Raw genomic sequence first — 19,399 nt, forward strand, 5'->3', positions numbered from 1 at the left:
AGCCCAGCCATAGCCCTGGCTTAGTTTGGTCTCAAGTGTGTCACTCAATCCATTAGCTAATCATCCCAGCTTCTACTACTTTGTAACCCTGGTCAGCAGGATATCTTTTTCTTCATCCAAGCTATTAATTAAAATGGTCCACGGGAGACGACCAATGAGCAAGCGACGGAGAGACTATGAGAAACAACCCCCCACGTGAATATCCCTTAATCATTAATTTCCATAATTTTAACCTGATCTTGATTATATCATCACCCAGTCCTCAAAGCTACGATTAAAAAACTTCATCAAATTTTTGCTCAAATGAAGATACGATCCTTCAGGTCTACTACATTTCTTGTATTTATCAGTCCAGTGAAATGATTCTAATCAGGCATGTTTTGTTCATAATGAGCCCACCCTGACTCATAGCGACCTCCATTTTCTAATTTAAGTGTTCACCAGCCAGCCTCTAAAATAATCCATTTCCAAATTATCCTCAGGGATGACATTAAGTTCATGTTCTCTCAGAGCTAAACTGCTTTCTTGGTGATCTCAAGCGAGATCCAATCATCAAGTCCAGCGTCCTCTTCTCAGCTACCTCCTGCTTGACCTCTTCTCGGCATTTGACATTGTCAAACACCCCACCTTGTTTGCTCACACATTTGTGTAATTCATCTCCTTGTTCTTTGAAAAATCAAAACATTTGGTCACTTTCAGTTTTCTGGATGGAAATTGCTGCTGTCTTATAAATGACTTTTCAACATTGCCAATGATAATTAGTCCAGACAATTTGTAAGCTCTTTCATGAATTTGAGAAGCAGCTTATCCAGGCTAGAAAATCTTTCTTCCAAAATTGGTTTCCCCTTCTAACCTCTTCCGGGTCTTGGGATTTTAATGTCCTTCTAAATGTTAGTTTCACAATTACCTGTCTGCAGGTTATTCTCAACGACAGAGCAGAAGAAGCAAAATTAAAGTCTAAGAGCTATTCTTCCTATGAAAGAAGTAGTCAATGGTTTGCATAATTACTTGGATGATGGAACATCCATAATTTAGAGTTCTTTCCGTGGAACCCCTTGATATTGTGAGAGACTATAATTTCTGGTATGCTCTTTATCTTTTGGCCAATTTGGCCAGACAAAATCATCCCATTCTGGGCTTTTCTGCTAATAACTGCTTGCTTGGTTTTGTTTGTTTTGGGAGAGTGGTAGTCAAAAATCAGAGAACAGAGAGGATGTGAAACAGTTATGAAAGCCAATTATGGAAAATAGAAAAAAAGAAAAATGAAAAAGAATTGTGGGAGGAAATATTTAAAGTTTAGTCTATTTTGTTATGCTAGGTAGTTGTGGAAAGACCACAGCGATCACATAATTTTAGAAGCAAGGATCCAAGGAAACTTTGGTGTTGCACAGAGCAACTACTAAGCTTGTCAGGAAGCTGGGAGGGTTCCTCCAAAATGTCCATTACTTGAGTATAAGCAGTTACCTGAGCAGAGCTAGTTCCCACCTATTGTCCTATCTTGGGAATTAGTAGTCTTTATAAGGGAAGAAGTCGGTAAAAAAATTGCTATTTGTTTCTTAAGCCCTTCCATCTGCAGTTCATAAAGGATTAAGGACAATGTGAACTTTGCATAAAGAGACAAATGTCTGCAGAAGGTGGACAGATGTGAAGTGCTCCAAAGTAAAGAAGAGGTAGTTAGATGCCACAGGATGGAGACTTTTTTTTTTAATTTCCCAAGTTTATTATAGCCTATATATTACCACTTATTGATGATTAGCTAAGACCTTAAAGGACAAAATAATATATATCCTTCTCTCCAGGACTATTAAAATGGCAATCAGGAATGACTGTTTAAACTATAGCTTGGCTTCGGTAGGGGGAATGACAGTGAGAGGAACATCAGTAGGTGGAAGGGATAGCGATAGTCATAACGAATTAGTGAGAGGGGCTTCTAGGTGGCTCAGCTGGTTAAGCCTCAGACTCCTTTTTTTTAAATAATAAATTTATTTTTTATTGGTGTTCAATTTGCCAACATACAGAATAACACCCAGTGCTCATCCCGTCAAGTGCCCCCTCAGTGCCCGTCACCCATTCACCCCCACCCCCCGCCCTCCTCCCCTTCCACCACCCCTAGTTCATTTCCCAGAGTTAGGAGTCTTTATGTTCTGTCTCCCTTTCTGATATTTCCTACCCATTTCTTCTCCCTTCCCTTCTATTCCCTTTCACTATTATTTATATTCCCCAAATGAATGAGAACATACATACACTGTTTGTCCTTCTCTGATTGACTCATTTCACTCAGCATAATACCCTCCAGTTCCATCCACGTTGAAGCAAATGGTGGGTATTTGTCATTTCTAATAAGCCTCAGACTCTTGATCTCAGCTCAGGTCTTGATCTCAGGATCATGAGTTTGAGCCCTGCACTGGGCTCCATGCTGGGCATATAACCTACTTAAAAAAAAATGAGAATGTTAACTACCTGGATCCTGTGAGAGAAAGATTTAGAGGATAATTTTCAGTCAATCTAGAGAAGTACCCGTGAAGGCTTCACATATTTTGTCTAGCTAGCTGATCCTATAGAACACAGAGTAAGATCTTCTATGTTCTAGTTAACAGTGTGAACTCAAAACTCTTGTGATATCTTTCATAGTTTTAGATGCCTTGACTCATTCTGAACTTAAGACTTCTTTTTTTAATTTAAAAAATAAATAAATACTCTATAACCAACATAGGGCTGGAACTCATGTCCCAAGATCAAGAGTCACATACTCTACTGACTGAGCCAGCCAGGAACCCCTGGGCTTAAGACTTCTTGATACTTAAAGATTTCTGCAAAGACTTTATATTCCTTGATTGCTTCTGTGCCCATTCTCTCATAGTTGGACCATGTTCTTGTTCTGAGTTCATTTAGAGGGCTTCTTCGTGTCATCACAATTTCTGTTAAAACATCAGCCTTCTTGTTCCCATTAGGATTATTTGCCATTGGACTGTCATGTTTTTCTTTTTTCTCTCTCTTTTTTAAGATTTTATTTATTTATTTGAGAGAGAGCACAGGCAGGGGGAGTGTCAGGCAGAGGGAGAGGGACAAACAGGATTCCATGGACCAGGGAGCCCCACTCACGGCCCCAGGATCATGACATGACCTGAGCTGAAGGCAGACGCCCAACCAACTGAGCCACCCAGGTGCCGGCTGTCATGTTGTTCTTTTTGAAAATTGCCTGTCTGTTCTGTTCTTGCTCCACGTGTAAATGAACCACTTCTTTTTGATTAGTATCTTAAGTACTGTCTCTCAAAGAAAGCCACACCTCCTTCTGAAACTGAGAAATCCCCATAAACTCTTATAAATCCACAGAAAGGTTTTAGATTCCTCCCTGGTTATGTGACCCTCCTTGCCATTTCTTGTCAAATGTTTTCCAAATTGTAATTTTTTCCTGTTGTGCTTTCGTCTTCTATTTATGAAAGTATAGATTATATGTACCTTGGACACTCTATGCCTGCTTTTGTTGTCTCCAAGCACTTTTGCCCATCACTACTTTGCATTATAATACACCCTTGCTCCCAGTTACTAGGGGGCCTCTCCACCTCAAAATTCACAATATTTTTTTTGGGGGGCGGGGGGAGTGAAAACTCTCACCCATTTTGTTCAGCCAGATCAGCAGAATTGCTACCATCTTTAAAATCTGTTCCATCATGCCATGCTTGTAGCCACACTTGCAAAGGTGCTATGACTGCATATCTCCTTGACTCATCCTGCTTACCCTGCTTCTTCTCGGCATCATCCAACAGCATCCCCAATTTGCATTTTTCCAAACAACGTTTTGCCTTTTGGGCTTTGCCACATCCTGAAGAACATATTGGAGGTGTTCCTCCTTCTTCGGCATCTCCTTCCTCCTCACACTGTCCAAATTTTACTCACACTAGCAGGTTTTCGTTATATGGTGGTGGTTCAACACTTATGTGGTCCTTCATTTCATCAGAGATGAAGTTTAACATTTCCCTTCTGTTTGTTGTGTCCCATTGCTTTGGTCAGGAAAGCAGAGATATCTATAACATTATGAATGAGAACTTGGGTTATTTCTGCTTATTTCTAAAATTGTGAACTATAAAACAAATAAAATACACTAATTATCTCCCTTGAAATAGCCATACAATCACATATGGGCCCCTTATGTTTTTAATATTTTACTTTTTGGTCCATATCTCCTTCAAGACTGCTGATTCCACGACAGTTGATTCATCTAGCACATGTTGGTTGGTTGTTGAGTCAAATTGGCCAAATTAGAGAAATGATGTTATGCTCTACTCATTTCATAAAAAGATATAACAGTCTTTGGGGCGGAGAGAGCAATACAAATTTGATCACATTTATTTGTATATACGACCCTGAGAATTTTCAGATGATAACATCATTCAATGTGGCTGTTTTTTCCCTCAATTTTCAAATAAGCTTTTTCACTCACTTATGAATCCACGTATCAAGTGTACTTCAGATTGATTCTTTATGCATGTAAAAAAGTGCATGTGTCCTAATGAATGCAGCTTTCCCAGGTTCTTGGAAGGACTCTGGATTTTCTTTGTTTCAAGTCTCCTGGAACAATTTCTTTACTGTCCTCTTCCACATCTTCACAAACTCAGAGATAGCTGCTTGGCAATGAATAGACTCAGCCTGGTTGTATCTTGCTTCCTATTTTTGGCATTCTTTTATGTCTTCCTGTGGATAAATAACGCCAGGGAATTTTGGAATGGGAAGCACTCTTAGGATCTAACTCCAGCTCCCTTATGTCCCAGATTGAGGAATTGAGGCCAGGATGCCAAGAGAGATGCACAAGTTCTCAGCTAGTGAGCAGTAGAGCTAATTTTCCTGAGATCAAGTCTCATGTTCTCTCCACTGCCTTTGTTTTGAACTTGAGCGTCAGGTCAGTAGACACGTATACACAATGGAACAGCACCTATGTCCTTAGAAACATACAGCATCACCCTCAAGCTTAACAACTTGGCAGCTACTCAAACTTGTTTTACCTCCGAGTAAAAATAAAAGATAATGTATGTCATTAGCATAAATGTGACAATTAGGTAAATCCAGGGCATGTAGAGATATGTTCCTCAGTGATGAACACCTTTCTATTTTCATATTTTTGTCCTTTATGTTGATCACAGTCTCAAATTACTCTCTTCCCAGAAGATGGTATCAACAGAATATTTTTGTCAGTCACTGTCTTTTCTATTTTAAATGGTTTTTAAAAGATTTTATTTATTTGTGAGAGAGAGGGAGGAGTGAGGGGCAGAGGCAGAGGCTCCTTGCTCAGTGGGGAGCTCGATTCGGGGCTCGATCCCAGGACCCTGAGATCATGACCCAAGCTGAAGGCAGATGCTTAACCGACTGAGCCACCCAGGTGCCCCTTAAATGATTTTTTAAAAAATCAAATACGTGGTGAGAATAATGGTCCATGACAGGTTATCTAAGCAGCTGATTTTCACAGTCACAAAGAAGATACTTGCCTGCAGGACAGGCAAGAAAGAATTCTTAGACAGACTGAAACGTAAGTGGTTTTGTGTGGTCAACTGGATAATTAGAGCCAAAATGTAACCAGCTCCATGTATGGGAGTCTGAGAGAAAAAGCTTTTCCTTGGGAGAAGTACAGTGGCCAGGTATGTACTGGAGAAGCATATTGTCAAAAAGGTGTGGGACTTGTGAAATTTTAGGTAATGCCACAAGCCCACGCCTGACATCGACGGCAGCAGCTCAGAACAGAGAAAAGCCAAACAAGGGAAGTAAAGGCTTGCTCGGATATGAATAAGGAAGCATCAGCCCAGCCACGATAACTGCCAACCTGTCGACAGAGGCTTTCTATCTGAGGTCTCTGTAAAGGAGGATTTAGTAACGAGCAAAGGAGATTTCTACCCTCACGTTCTTCATACTCAGCACTCAAGAGCCTGAGACGGCCTGAGACATGCCATTACGCCCACGTGACAGCCCGCCCTTTTTTGGAGGGAGACCAATCCCGATTTTCTAAGCCCATAACTTCAGTAGGACAAGCTCTCCCTGAAGTCCTACTCACTTACAATAAGGTGAGCTCTCCCTCTTCCTCCTCCTTGCTATATCCCCTCATCTCCTGAGAAGAGACCCCCACCCCCACCCCTCTGGAACTTGGAAAGCTTGCCTCTTGTTCTGACGGAAGCGTTGGCGACAGTGAACAGACGACTGGGGGAAGAGTTGCACCAAACAGAGCACACTTTGGATGGGAGAGACAGATTGGCAATTGCAAATGAACTTTCTATTGAGTCCTCTTTCTAGAATTATCTGTTCTTTGATGGGACACTTGCAAAGGTTGATTCAAATAAGTGATTTTTGCTTCACTACTAGAGACTGAGCTGGGCACCTCGTGCTAAGAAAAGACACGGCCCTGAACCACAACATGCCCCCAGGGCATTGGGATAGATGGGCGAACAGACAGGTCTTTTTGGGATGGTCAAGGATGGCAAATGGAATGCACCGAGAGCCCAGAGGCGTTCCATCTGGGGCTGGAGAAGGACTCCTGAAGGGTTCAGAATGCAGACCCCTGCCTTGTATTCTCAGGAGGAAGAAAGCACAAGCACAAGCACATGCGCATATGTGTCTACCTGTGAGGTTAGGGTGTGAGTTGAGAGCAGAGCTCCCTCTCATTGTGAGTTACTTCATTTTAAGGTACAGGGTTGGGTGGGATAGGAAGTGCGACTGAAAAGATGAGCAGAGACTAAAGCACCAAAATCCTCTCTTGTGGGCCCGTCTTGGATCCTTGAGGAAAGCGGAGCCTTGCCTGGGATTTCTGCAATTCTGAATAAAACCACCAGCAAAGGGGTGGCTCCTTCTCTTTGCTGGTGCTTCACCTTATATCAATTGGCTGAACAATCTCTATTCAATTCATTATTTTTATTTTTCTCTCCTGGCATTGTATCCTTCATTTAAAAAAAAATTTAAAATGCCAGTTGGGTGCTTGGGTGGCTTGGTTGGTTAAGTGTCCAGCTCTGGATTTCAGCTCAGGTTATGATCTCTATTCAATTCATTATTTTTATTTTTCTCTCCTGGCATTGTATCCTTCATTTAAAAAAAAATTTAAAATGCCAGTTGGGCGCTTGGGTGGTTTGGTTGGTTAAGCGTCCAGCTCTGGATTTCAGCTCAGGTTATGATCTCCATCATGGGATCAAACCCATGATGTGCTGGGCATGGAGCTGCTTAAGATTCTCTCCCTCTACCTCTCCCCACTGTGCTTGTGCACGTGCTTTCTAAAAAAAAAAAAAGAATAAAATGATGATGATGAGAAATGACGTACACTTGACTTTCAAATCAGAATTCTGGCTCTGCTCGTTTTCATTATGTAACTTTGCAGAAATGACACGCTTCCTTCTCCTCAAAAATAAAGTGGAGATAACAGCACCTAGCTTGTAAGAGTCCATGAAATCATCTATGAGCAGACGTAACAGATGACCAATAAATGGAAGCTTATTTCTATTTCCAAGTGGATGATCAACTGATGTTCTAGACTAGGGGTCAGTGAGCTTCTGCTGTCAGGGGTCAGATAGCAAATATCTTCAGCTTTGGCGGACATATGGCTTCAATTTTAACTAATCGATTCTGCAGCTGTAGCAGGAACACACCTGTGGACAATGCATATTGAACGGGCATGATGGTGTTCCAGTGAAACTTTCTTTACAGACATCGGAGGCGTGCTGCATCTGGCCTGTAGGAATAGTGCACTGAGCCCCATCTAGAACATTTTCCGTGGGTCGCGATACCCAATTTATGTTATTAAGTGGTTTCTCTTAGTTCCTGTCACCTATGAAACTTAACAATCCAGCAACCCTTGACAAGTAGGTATCCACGCTCTTTCCTCTTGGAAGGAGAGCCCAGGGATGGTAAGAGAATTCACATGGTCAACACTAGTTAGAACATGAAATGCTGTATCTCTAATTTCCATCACCCGTAGCTGGTTTCCTTATGGCGTCTCCTTCCTAACTTGATAACGCTCCTTCATGACGCTGATGTTCTTTAGGAAAACAGAGGTGTCCATTCTTCTTCAGGCTGTGATATTTCTCATCTACTCTCCTTCATCTGCTGCTTCCAAGTATAGTGGATTTTGCATTTTTCTTTGCGGACTCTTTTAATGCATGCCTCCTGGGCCTTCTCTTTTCTGTTTTGTCCGAATCCATCACATCTTACCTGCGTGACAGTCACACATTTTATGCTCTTTGTTGGTGATTTCCAGTTTTCTAACTTTCCTGCATAAGTAGTTACTGCCCAGAGCAGGCTTTCCAAACCTTAATTTTATTTTGGTTGGAGAACAGATGAGACGGGGGGCTTTGCAGCTGGAGAAGGCTGTGTCCAAACTTTCTGATTCATAGGGGCTCAACAGGCCATCTCTGCCTCAGGTCTGAGACTGGAAATGAAATCCTACTTTCGGGACATTCAGATTCAGAAGAAAATATGATGTGAACCCAATTTATTTTCTTCTGACACCTCTAAATCTATATTTCACATTTGCTAGTCTTTATCACCCGCTAGGGCTGGCAGGCCGTCCAGGATGCACGTTTCCTCGGAAGCCCAAGAGAGGACTCTAAATTCAGAGCCAAATGTAACCACAGAAATAGCAAAAAAGTGCAAGGAAAGGTCAGACCAGAGCCCTCGGCAACTTCCTGACTTTTCCACTTCGTGGTCAAGTTATGCCTTTATAACGCTTTCAAGGGCATCCCTTCTGGAGGGTACAATTTATTAGATCTTATAAATGTACAGGGTCAAGTCTGTGTGTCCCCTAGGGACTCAAGAGGTAGTTGTAATCCCCTCGGGATTGTTGCTGTCATGGATCTGTCGCTGGTGAGAGTAGGCACCTGGGCTGTCTGGGGCTGGAGGCAGCAGGTGCAGTCTGGATACAATAGCCAAGCGCCAGTGGGCACACCCGCCAAGGCCACCCTGTAGATGGCGGCTGCATCGTGGCTTCAGGAAGGTGGGCACTCTAAGAATATTTACGGGGCAAGAGGATGCCTCCCAATTGGCCATTCTTGGGAAAACTTGCTGAACTCTTGACAAACCTCACAGCACTCTTCAGGAATAGAACTTGGAAAGATACCAAGTGTACTTATTTTTAAAAACTCTTGCCCTACAAGGGCCAGAAGTGATGACACGTAGGTAGAGAGGATACAATGGCCAGAAAGGCACTGATTTCTTGACTCGGTGGATTCAGTGGGCCTGTGGCTATTAAACCACCCAATTTTCATCCAAGATTATGCCTGCAAAGCAAAGCCCCTGGGTGAGCACATTGTGTGAAACCCAATTAGTCTTCAGATAGAATTCTTATCCCTGAGGCAGGATCCTCCCGTGGGTTTATAGGCAGCATTCTCTTGGTCAAACCCTGAGTTTCCTGGGGCCAGAAATCATTTGGATGTTTTTTAAGCCCGTAGTGATACAATTTAATTAATGTGGCAGGAGGGCAGTGGGTACCTCTGGGCATGTCATTAGTTGGCTGTGAGTCAAAAAAATCCTTTAAGATTTACTTATTTATAGGAATTCAGAGAATGTTGTGTAAGGCACTCTACTAAAACTTAACCCCACTGGCACTTCTTAAATACCTTTCCCTTTTAATTTTTTTCTGTGTGGCACACTCATGGCCTGTGTATTTTTTTTTTTTTTTTTGGAATTAAGAACTTTGTGGAGATACCTTTCACATACTGTACAATTTAATGGCTTTTCGTGTGTTCACAGAGTTGTGCAACCATCACCACAGTCGATTTTAGAACGTTTCCATCACCCTACAAAGAAACCCTGCACCCTGAAGCGATCATCTCCTATCCCCAATGCATATACACCTGCAGCCCTAGACAGCCGGGAATGTACTTTCTCTCTTTGTGCACCTACCTACTCTGGACATTTCAAAGAAATACAGTCATACAGTTTGTGCTCTTCTGAGACTGGCTTCTTTTGCTCAGTAGGATGCTTTCAATGTTCATCCATGTTGTAGCATGTGTCAGTACGTCCTTTCTTTGCAGGGCTGAATAACGTTCCATTATATGGTCAGACCACAGTTTATTTATCCATTCACGGACTGAAAGACATCTGAGTTGCCTTCCGCCCTTTGGCTGTTGCGAATCATGCTGCCATGAACGTCCACGCACAATTTTCTTTTGTGTACATGGTTCCTTTCTCTTGAACATGCAACTAGGAGTGGAACTGCTGACTCCCGTGGTCGGGCACCATGCTGCCACTTGTGTGTTTGCGTGAGGGCCTGGACTCTGGTCTGCATTGTTTATTTTGCCTCACACGTAGACAGTACTTCACAAATCCTTTGGTGATGAATAAATGAATGGAAAAATGTAGTGTGAAGACTTGGGTGTTACCCTTGGCTTCTTTTTTTTTTTTTTTTTCTTGTCTTTTATTGACTCTGATTTGAGAAAAGGCAAAAGTGTTTAGTGTTTCTTGACTACAGTTTTCACATCTATAAAACACTGGACTGGGATAGATGCTTTCTAAGGTAGCTCAAGGAAATAAAATATATGAAGGGATGGGGTCCTTAGAACATGGGGAAGAATGAACTCTGTAGGTGGTAGAATCTGGCATTCGTGAGTTAGTGGACAGGCTAATAATTATTTATTATCCTGCTTCTCCCTCTCCCTCTCTGCTTCCCCTGCTTGTGTTCTGTTTCTCTGTCAAATAAATAAATAAAATTTAAAACAACAACAATAAAAAACCCACTTGCACTCAAAATGCTATTTATGCTGGTCATGTAGGAATATGGGAAAAACCACATTAATAAGCAGTTATTAGTGAGTAAACAATAAGTGTATAGAGAAAGTTTATTACACACATGCTGAATTTATTTCATTATTTTATTTATTTATTTTGAGAGAGAGAGAGAGAGAATCTTAAGCAGGCTCCACGCCCAGCGCTGAGCCCCAACAGGGCTCGATCTCACAACCCTGAGATCATGACCTGAGCTGAAATCAAGAGTCAGACACTTAAGCATCTCATATGCCAATTTTAAGAAATGTGGGTTTTTATTTTAGCCTCTTTAAATGAAAAAAGTTGAAACATATAAAGTGTAGAGCAATAATAGCAATGAACGCCATGTAGTAATGGATCACTCAGCTTCAACAATTCTCAACTGCTGGCCTCCGCTAATATGACCACATCTCTGTGCATCCTCCCAACCCTTACACCTGGTGATATTGAGGCAATTCCCAGATATCCTTTCATTTTATCCGCCGATATCTGAGCAACACGTGTGGGTGAAGATCAGAATTTACTTTACATCGATTCTCACCTTTTAATCCCATTCAACAAAAGTCACAGGAAGTTATTCCATGTTGTGAATATGATGAGCATCTGCAAGCATTTAAAAAGGGTATCTGGGGGCATCTGGGTGGCTCAGTGGTTGAGCATCTGCCTTAGGCTCAGGGCATGACCCCGGGGTCCCGGGATCAAGTCCTGCATCGGGCTCCCTGCAGGGAGCCTGCTTCTCCCTCTGCCTGTGTCTCTACCTCTCTCTCTGTGTCTCTCATGAGTAAATAAAAACTTTAATAAAAAATAAAAATTAAAAAGGATATTTGGAGACCAAACTGTATGTACCACACTTGTTCAACATTCTGGCACGATATTATTTCCACAGTTGGTAAAACTATACAGAAAGGCCAGGGAACGATTAAAAACCAAAATCTGGGGAGCCCGTTCCTAGTGGGTAGCAGAGGGAGCAGGGTGGAATCCAGGACGGGGTACATCAGGGCGATGGATCTGCCAGAAAACTTCTGTGCTCTGCAGTGGTGGATGCAGTTGGCTCATGTGTTCTTATTCCCTGGTGCTTAATCATTGGTTATATGTGCTTTTGCAAGGATTCAATATTTAACATAAAAAAAGAACATTTACAGGAAAATGATTAAAAAAAAAAACTAGAAGACAACATAACAGACTCTTTATTTGACCAAGAAATTCTCTTATTTTTTTTTCAATTTTCACATGCCATGATCTGAAATACAGTTTTTATGCCCTTAGGGGTCCAGGTCCCTAGTGCTTTCAGGGATCTGCAGAGCAAAGGAAGAGGTTTTTTTTTTTCTTTCTCTCTCTCCATGCCATTCTTTTATACTTCTCTGCCCCAGGCAATGGGCACATGTCTGTAGGATTTTTTAAAAGTGGGATGGGGTGTAGGCAAGGATGAGAGGAGGGAGGGAGGGCAGGCAACTTCAGGAAGGAGGGAGGCAGGCAACTTCAGGAAGACTTCAAAAATATCCACACTGCTAATAGTGATTATGTCCAGATGGTCGAGTTTTTGGTGGTTTACTGTTCTGCATGATGTCCTAGCTTTTTATAATGAGAGTGAATGACTGGAGTAATGAAAAATAACATTATTTTCTTTGCATGTGTCTCTTCTCACATAGGTCGACGCTATGCAGACCGCAGGAACTCAGGGACCCATTTGTGTCTCAAAGCAGTGTGCAGTGTGCTGAAGACACCCTAAAAACAGTAGTTGCCGACGTTCCATCTACCCTTCCACCCATTCAGTAGTGGAAAACTATAATAATGATACATGATACTCCCTCTCTGTGGCTTTTGAGCATTGCCATTTAACAACAATCCTAAGACCAAAGATGACTGAACAGTCATTTCTCGTATTTCCCCTGCATTCATGGCTATTCTCTTTGTTAACTGCAAGTAATAGGGAGCTATTCCTTGTTTGTTGCTGAGTGTGTATGTCCCAAACTCCATTAATTCTCAACGAGCCCTAGGATGCAGGCATTACGGGTGGGACTGTCTCCCTGTTCTGATGAGGAAAACATAAAGATTAGACAATCTGCCATAATGAAATATGGGATGATGAGATGTGCTACTAGATTGGCAGCTGCTTTAAGTCTATCCAAATATTACGTATATATGTACACGTCTGTGTGTATATATATTAGATTCCTGAAGGCTCCTTGAAAGCGTAACTAGTCACAATGATTTGTGCACACTGGAGGGGTTCTCCCACATGGAAGGAAGTCGTGTTGCTGTAAATAGTTTTTTTAATCCTGTGCTCTGTATCCCCGTCACTTAGAAAAGGCTTTGTGGAAGACTTGTAGGTTTCTGACTTTGGTAGTACGACGGCCTCCTGCTTGCCCTGTGTCTCCATCTCCGTGTTCTTCACTCCGTTTGGGCAGACATCCCTGCTGGGTCCCCCTGAAGTTTCTGCCTGTTTGCATCTGGCCCATCTCGGTGTTCACCAGAGCACAGATCTCCTGGGGAAGCTTTCACCAACCCGGGATCAGCATCCTGGCCCTGCTCTGACAAATTCCCACAAACACGGGCATAAAGCAAGGCGAGGCCTGCTGGGCATACCTCCACCATGGGCCTTGTCACTGCATACTGTATTTGCTGGCTGGTCTTTCTGGTTGTCTTCATGGGAACTCGTAGAAGATAAGGATGGAATGGCATTTTGGGTAAGAATGAATGAATGAATGAATGAATGAATGCTATATTTATTCTTGTGTTGATTCTTGCATTGTTCCTCCTGGTTGAAATTGGACTCAATTAGCTTTGTAGGATGGGGAGAGCTAAGCAAAAGTTTTATTTGCGAGGAGCCTGTGGGCATGCCCACAGAGATAAAGTCATTACAGTCAGGATTTATGGCTTCTTCTCTCCATAACGTGTTATGGCTTTTTCCACTCCTTCAGTCAGACTCGCTAGAAATTGGTCTCCAGGGAGCTGAGTTAGGGTATTCACACTCTCTGCACTGGTTTGCCAGGAAGCATACTGGTTGACCCCTGCTGTCCTGCTAATTATGAAAGATGACTTTCACTCTCTACTTGCCCTGATTTTGATATTAGATTATAGTCACTCTACAAAGATTAATATTTTCAACATCAAATATTATCAATTTTTGGAGGGGAGCAAAGAAAAAGAATATAAACAAATGGAATATCTGTAATGACCCTGACTTCACACACGTTACTTCCTCAAAGCTTAGAACAATCACCGTGATTCCTGAGAAAGTTAAGCACAAGAAGAAAATTACGGTTTTAAAAAGTGACAGGTGTTCGACAGGTGTTCCAGTCAGCCTCAAATGCCAGTATTTCCAATTACATATTTTGTGTTGAAAGACAAGAGTTTCTTTCTTATGCTACCCTCGCCTCCCCCCAACCCCATCTTGGCTAAAGAGTGATGTGAAGGGAACTCAGTTTCACTGAGAAATGGTGGCAGGACTCATTGATGTCCTGAGAAGTAAAGAGAATGTTAGCCTTGGACAGAGTCCAATTGCACCAGCAAGCAAGGTGCAGATGGGCTGAGCTGCAAGCAAACTCGCCATGTGCTCCAAGGAAGAGGAAAGAGCGGAGGACAGACAGTTGAGGAGTTCACAAACAGAACATGTCTGAGAGCCATCTAAACCAACAACTCGCGTCTTGCCTTGAAGCCAGGCCTACACAACGCTAGGGGAATAAAGAGATTGTGAATTGAAAGACGGTATTTGAAGATGAGCCTGGGTATGGCAGGTGTGCGCACAAGGATCTTGCTTGGATCCATTTGAAAATGAGTAAATGCAGCTTAAAATATCAGGAAACAGCAGGAGGGAAACGCAAGAGATTCATGATCTGAAGATTCATGATTTGAAGAACTGAACCAATTTCTTTAAAAAAAAATAATAACACAAGTGGTGAAAAAAGTAAGAGAAAAGGAGACTGTTCAATAATTCTGAAAATCACTTGTTCAAATACCAGGACAATAGCACGATAAATATTTACTGTGAGCCGGATCTATCAAGTAGGAGCCAGGCAGAATGAGAAGACTGCTTTTTGACATCACAGTAATTAATAAACAAAGACTGATATGAAATTATTTGTCCATCCCTAACACTTTACTCATTTTTCACAATTGCCTATAAAACATCTACAACTTATCATCACAGAAAGATCATAAATAACAGTTTGCCTTTTATTTTCTTTAATAGACCATACATTTATATCCGTTCTCCTGACAGAACCATTACTGTGCAGTGAAGAGAAACTTAATAATATTTGAAAAACAGTGATTTTATATTTGGATGATATGCAGATCTCCTGCTATGTATGTGGAAAATGGAATTATTGCTAGAAATGTTATTTAAAGATTAGGGCATGGAAGTCGTATTAAGAGGTCATTAAGTTCCTTCTGCAGAAAGGAACTTATCTCGACTCATTCAAAGAGCTTCGTGCCACTTTGAGGTCCTTCTGCAAAATTTAAATTGCTCAACAAAAGACCATCTGTGGCCAAGCACTGAGAGAATGCAAAATCGAGTAAGCACTGCAGACAATTCCAGTATCTTCCCTGAAGTTCTGGCAAAAAGAGGGGGAAAAAAAAAGGAGAGGAGCTGTCAAATTATTCAATTTGAGTACTTACTATGTATGTCACTGTGCGAGCTACAAAGTGGAAAACATCAAGACTCTAATCCCCGGGAACTTTACAGTCTTCCTGGGGCGGCAGGGGGAAATCAGGGTGACCTGCGTGGACCAGCGCTAAGTAATAATACACAAGCTTTTGCATCAAGTGCTGTGATCAAAAGGTAAGTAAACTGTGGTGGCCACCGAGAGAAAGCAGCGTTCAATTCAACTGTTTGCAAAAACGAGTATTTCACAGAGGCGGTAACATTTGAACTAGACCTTTAGGAGTTGGTTGGATTTTAAAAGGAAGACCAACGAGGGAAGAAACTAGGTCAGAATGGGCAGAGGCAGAGAAGTGAGGTAATCTTACTTTTTAATCGTGGTAAAATAGCAGAAGTATTAAGTATGTTCACACTCTGCAACCATCACCACCACCCATCTCCAGAACTTTTCATATCCCACAAAACTAAGCTCTATACCCATCAAACAACAACTCCCCATTCCCCCTCCCCTAGTCCCTGAAACAACCCTTCTGCTTTCTAGCTGTAGAAATTTGACTATCTCATTTAATGACAGTGATTTTTTTTTTTTTTTGGACTAGCTTATTTCACTTAGCGTAATGTCTTCAATGTTCATCGACGTTGTCGCAAGTGTCAGAATGTCCTTCCTTTTGAAGGCTGAATAGTATTCTATTGTGTGTATGCATCACCTTTTGCTTATTCATCCATCCATTAATGGGACACTTGGGTTGCTTCCACCTTTGGGTTGTCATGAATAACTCTGCTGTGAACATGAGCATGTAACTATCTCTTTGAGACTTTGCTTTCAGTTCTTTTGGGGACAAACCCAGAAGCGGAATTGCTGGATCATATGGCAGTTATATTTCATGTTTTGAGGAGCTGTCCCAATTATTTTCTAATTCCATTAGACATTCCCACCAGCAGTGTACAAGGGATCCAATTTCTCGGCATCCTCACCAGCACTCGTTACTTTCTGGTTCAGTGTGTTTGTTGTCTCATTTGTTTTTTTTTTTTTAACAGCCACCCCCCACCAATGAGAACTGGTGGTTTTGATTTGCATTTCACTGAAAGACGTTGAGCATCTTTTCATGTGCTTGTTAGCCATTTGTATATTTTCTTTGGATAAATGTCTATTCAAGGCCTTTGCCTGTTTTTTTTTTAAATTGAATTGTTCACTTTTTTTGTTGTTGTTGAGTTAGGCAACCTTGAAACTAGTGATGTTCCTGGAAGGCTGGGTCACTGATCTCACGAGGAGCGACACCAGGCATTAAATCTGAGAATGCTGAGTCAAATTTCAATCATGGCTCAGATGGGTTTGAATGCCTTGTTCAAGATGGAGTGTGGGTTTCATCTGAAGCTAGGGAGGGTCTGAGGAGGGCAAGAGTACATCCTGAGTGCTCTCTCACTCAGGAATTCCTGTCTAATGCCCGCGAGATGGTGATACAGGTGTGAAACATCAGAGCAGGCTGCAAGGAGAGGTAATGCCTTCAACTGGAGAAAGATAATGCTAACCTTGGCAGGGGTCACCTCGAGGAAGAGTCCAGCAGAAAAGTGGAGACAGCATCAAGACTGAAGACTCTAGAACTTGAGGTTCACATCTCAGCTGTGTTATATAACGGCATGGCTCAGTTTCCCCACAGTATCACTGTGAGGGTTAAATGAGCTATTGCATGGAAAATGCAACAGTGCAGACACACGCTACTAAGCTGGCTCAGCTTTTGCCACTCAAGCCACTGCTGGGGCCAATACCCAGGGCTGTGAAGGTCACTACTTGGCCACCTCCTTCTTACTTAGTTATCTTCACAACGAGGCGTCCCTGAAGATACTGCCTTTGCCGCCCATCGCCCAGGACTTTCAGCAGATGCAGTCGCAGGAGCACGGCAAGTGGTGGCTTAGCTTACATTGTGCCTCATGCTTCCCTCGCAGGCGAGTCATTTGGCATGGAAGCAGACACGGAGGTCCAACGCCTGATGCCAGCTTTGTGACTGACTTTGACACAGACTTCAGGATTAGTTCGTTAATCTCCCTCCTGGATTAAATGAAGGTCATTATGGAAATACCCAACATAAAAGGATTTGGGGGGATTTTTAGCATTAATTAATGATTATCTCATTCTTTGAAGCCCCAAGAAGACCATCTAAATGCCAAAGTCTAATAGGTACACAAGGGCTGTATTATGTATGATGAAGTTTTTATGCTAACTGAAGAAATGAGAAAGAATAAAAGCACTCTATTTTGAATACAATGTGGAGGTAGTGAGTCATGTCCAAACCAAGTGTATCCTGTCTTATCTGATGCTGAAATAAGTTACGTTTCCTGCAGATAACACTCACACACCTATACGATCCGTGCAAGGTGGGAAACCCTCAGGAATAGGTGGCCCCTCGCCTGTGATCAATACCAGGTGGCAACTCTAATGGCACAGCGTATTCTTTCTCTACATCTCAGGCTGCTGCATTAAAAGCAATTTTCAATCTCTGATTTTTCACTGGAAGTGGAAAAATGCTTACCTAACTGCTTTATTTGTAATGCCGTCCTTGCAAATCCTATGCTCAAAGTAACTAAAAGGGACATAAATAAAAGCATCATTGAAATGTGGTTCTGTCTTCATCATAATCCACTCTTCGAAATGAAATAAAATAAACCCATGTCTTAAAATGGTTCAAAAAATTATGCGTAAGGAAAAGTGCCATATTCAAAGGTTTTTAACCAAATAATGTGGCATTTCAGTCACCAAATACCAAGGATAACACATGGGGGCAGAGAGCATAAATAATTAAAAAAGAATAATACTACTTGAAATTTGTTGGGGGGTTTGCAATGTAGCCTAACACCAATCAGGTCAAGAAAAAAAATCATTATTTAACTGTTCACATTTTTTTTTAATGTATGGGTTCATGAAGTTGTTGAGAGGTAGAAGTAGAAATAGGAGTTTTTGAAAATAGGGATAGAGGCTTTTATAAAATTACATCTGCTCTAATAAAGAAAAATAAGAACCTGTATCACCCGTGAAAAACCTTCAGGAAAATTCAAAGCCAAGGATAATATGTAGACTATTCAACCAATACCTGACACAGGCAGAAATACAAATATTATGTAAATGTTGGGTATCAAGTGTCTCTGGGATTGAGCTGGCAGTGGGAGGACTTCTGTTAGTGAAAGGGGATCTGGAACATTCTTGCGGTGACTCAAAAGAATACAGTGTCATGATCATAAGTCATGAAGGACATGAGATGAGTTTGAGAATCTGAGAAAAGCAAGGGAGGGAATGCAATCCAGGATGGGTAGATACTTAAGATGTTGAAGGAACATTTTTATTCTCCCTGTAGAAAACCAAAACAGAGTTACAGACAGATGGAAAGACTGTATGCAATGACTCTAAAAGAAAAAAAAAAAGGTGAATGATCCTAGCAAGTTACTGTGTGATGAAGAACCAAAGTGAGCACAGAATTAACCTTGCTGTTAGGAATGTCACTGGTATGGTGACATTACTGACTTTGGAGGGGAATGACACATGACCAGATTTAATCTTTTTTTTTTTAACATTTATTTGGGGTGGGTAAGAACAATATCCAAGGTGGTTGTGTGTTTTGTTTGGTTGGTTTTTATTTATTTTTTAAAGAAAAGAAGACGTTCTAGATGCATAGAATTGAAGCTTAAGGAATTTTGACCCCTGCATGTTCCAAGGTCAAATTTTAACATGTCTTCGTATGGAGGGTCCAGTACCGGGGATAATGAAAAAGATAATATTCAATTTTGTCCTTCCCAACCGCCCTCCCTTGGGTCCACACACACAAGCAAGGGAAAAGGCAAATATGAATCGTTTCCAGCAATCTGTCCCCTGGAACAATCACTGAAGACAATCTGGTGAGGACACATTGGCATTTTTAGAGCAAGCAGAAAACTATTCAAGATGCTTGTACTGCAGAATGGGAGGCGATGAATTCAACTCTGGTTCATGTGGCAGCCTTTTCATGTCCAGGACAGTCATCCCACACAAGTCTCCCATCTCTAATCACCAACCTTCTCCATTTCTTCCTCTACTCTTCC

General features: G+C 41.7%; 1 protein-coding gene and 1 long non-coding RNA gene across 8 annotated transcripts in view; one reads left to right on the forward strand and one right to left on the reverse strand.

Moving 5' to 3' along the window:
• Nucleotides 1-19,399, forward strand: part of LOC102152065 — a 50,863-nt gene that overhangs the window by 30,887 nt on the left and 577 nt on the right. For 5 of the 7 annotated variants that reach the window (XR_005386086.1, XR_005386087.1, XR_005386090.1 and 2 more), the window contains one exon: nt 12,378-13,415. This is a non-coding gene — a long non-coding RNA (uncharacterized LOC102152065). Of the gene's footprint in view, nt 1-12,377; nt 13,416-16,759; nt 19,397-19,399 lie in introns of those variants that run through there. The other 2 variants (XR_005386089.1, XR_005386088.1) reach the window with 2 other exon arrangements.
• The window catches only part of PUDP (pseudouridine 5'-phosphatase), a 131,734-nt gene that overhangs the window by 5,263 nt on the left and 107,072 nt on the right, over nt 1-19,399 (reverse strand). The window lies entirely within an intron of this gene.

The sequence above is a fragment of the Canis lupus genome, chromosome X (genome assembly GCF_011100685.1).
Source record: "Canis lupus familiaris isolate Mischka breed German Shepherd chromosome X, alternate assembly UU_Cfam_GSD_1.0, whole genome shotgun sequence".
NCBI lineage: Eukaryota > Metazoa > Chordata > Mammalia > Carnivora > Canidae > Canis > Canis lupus.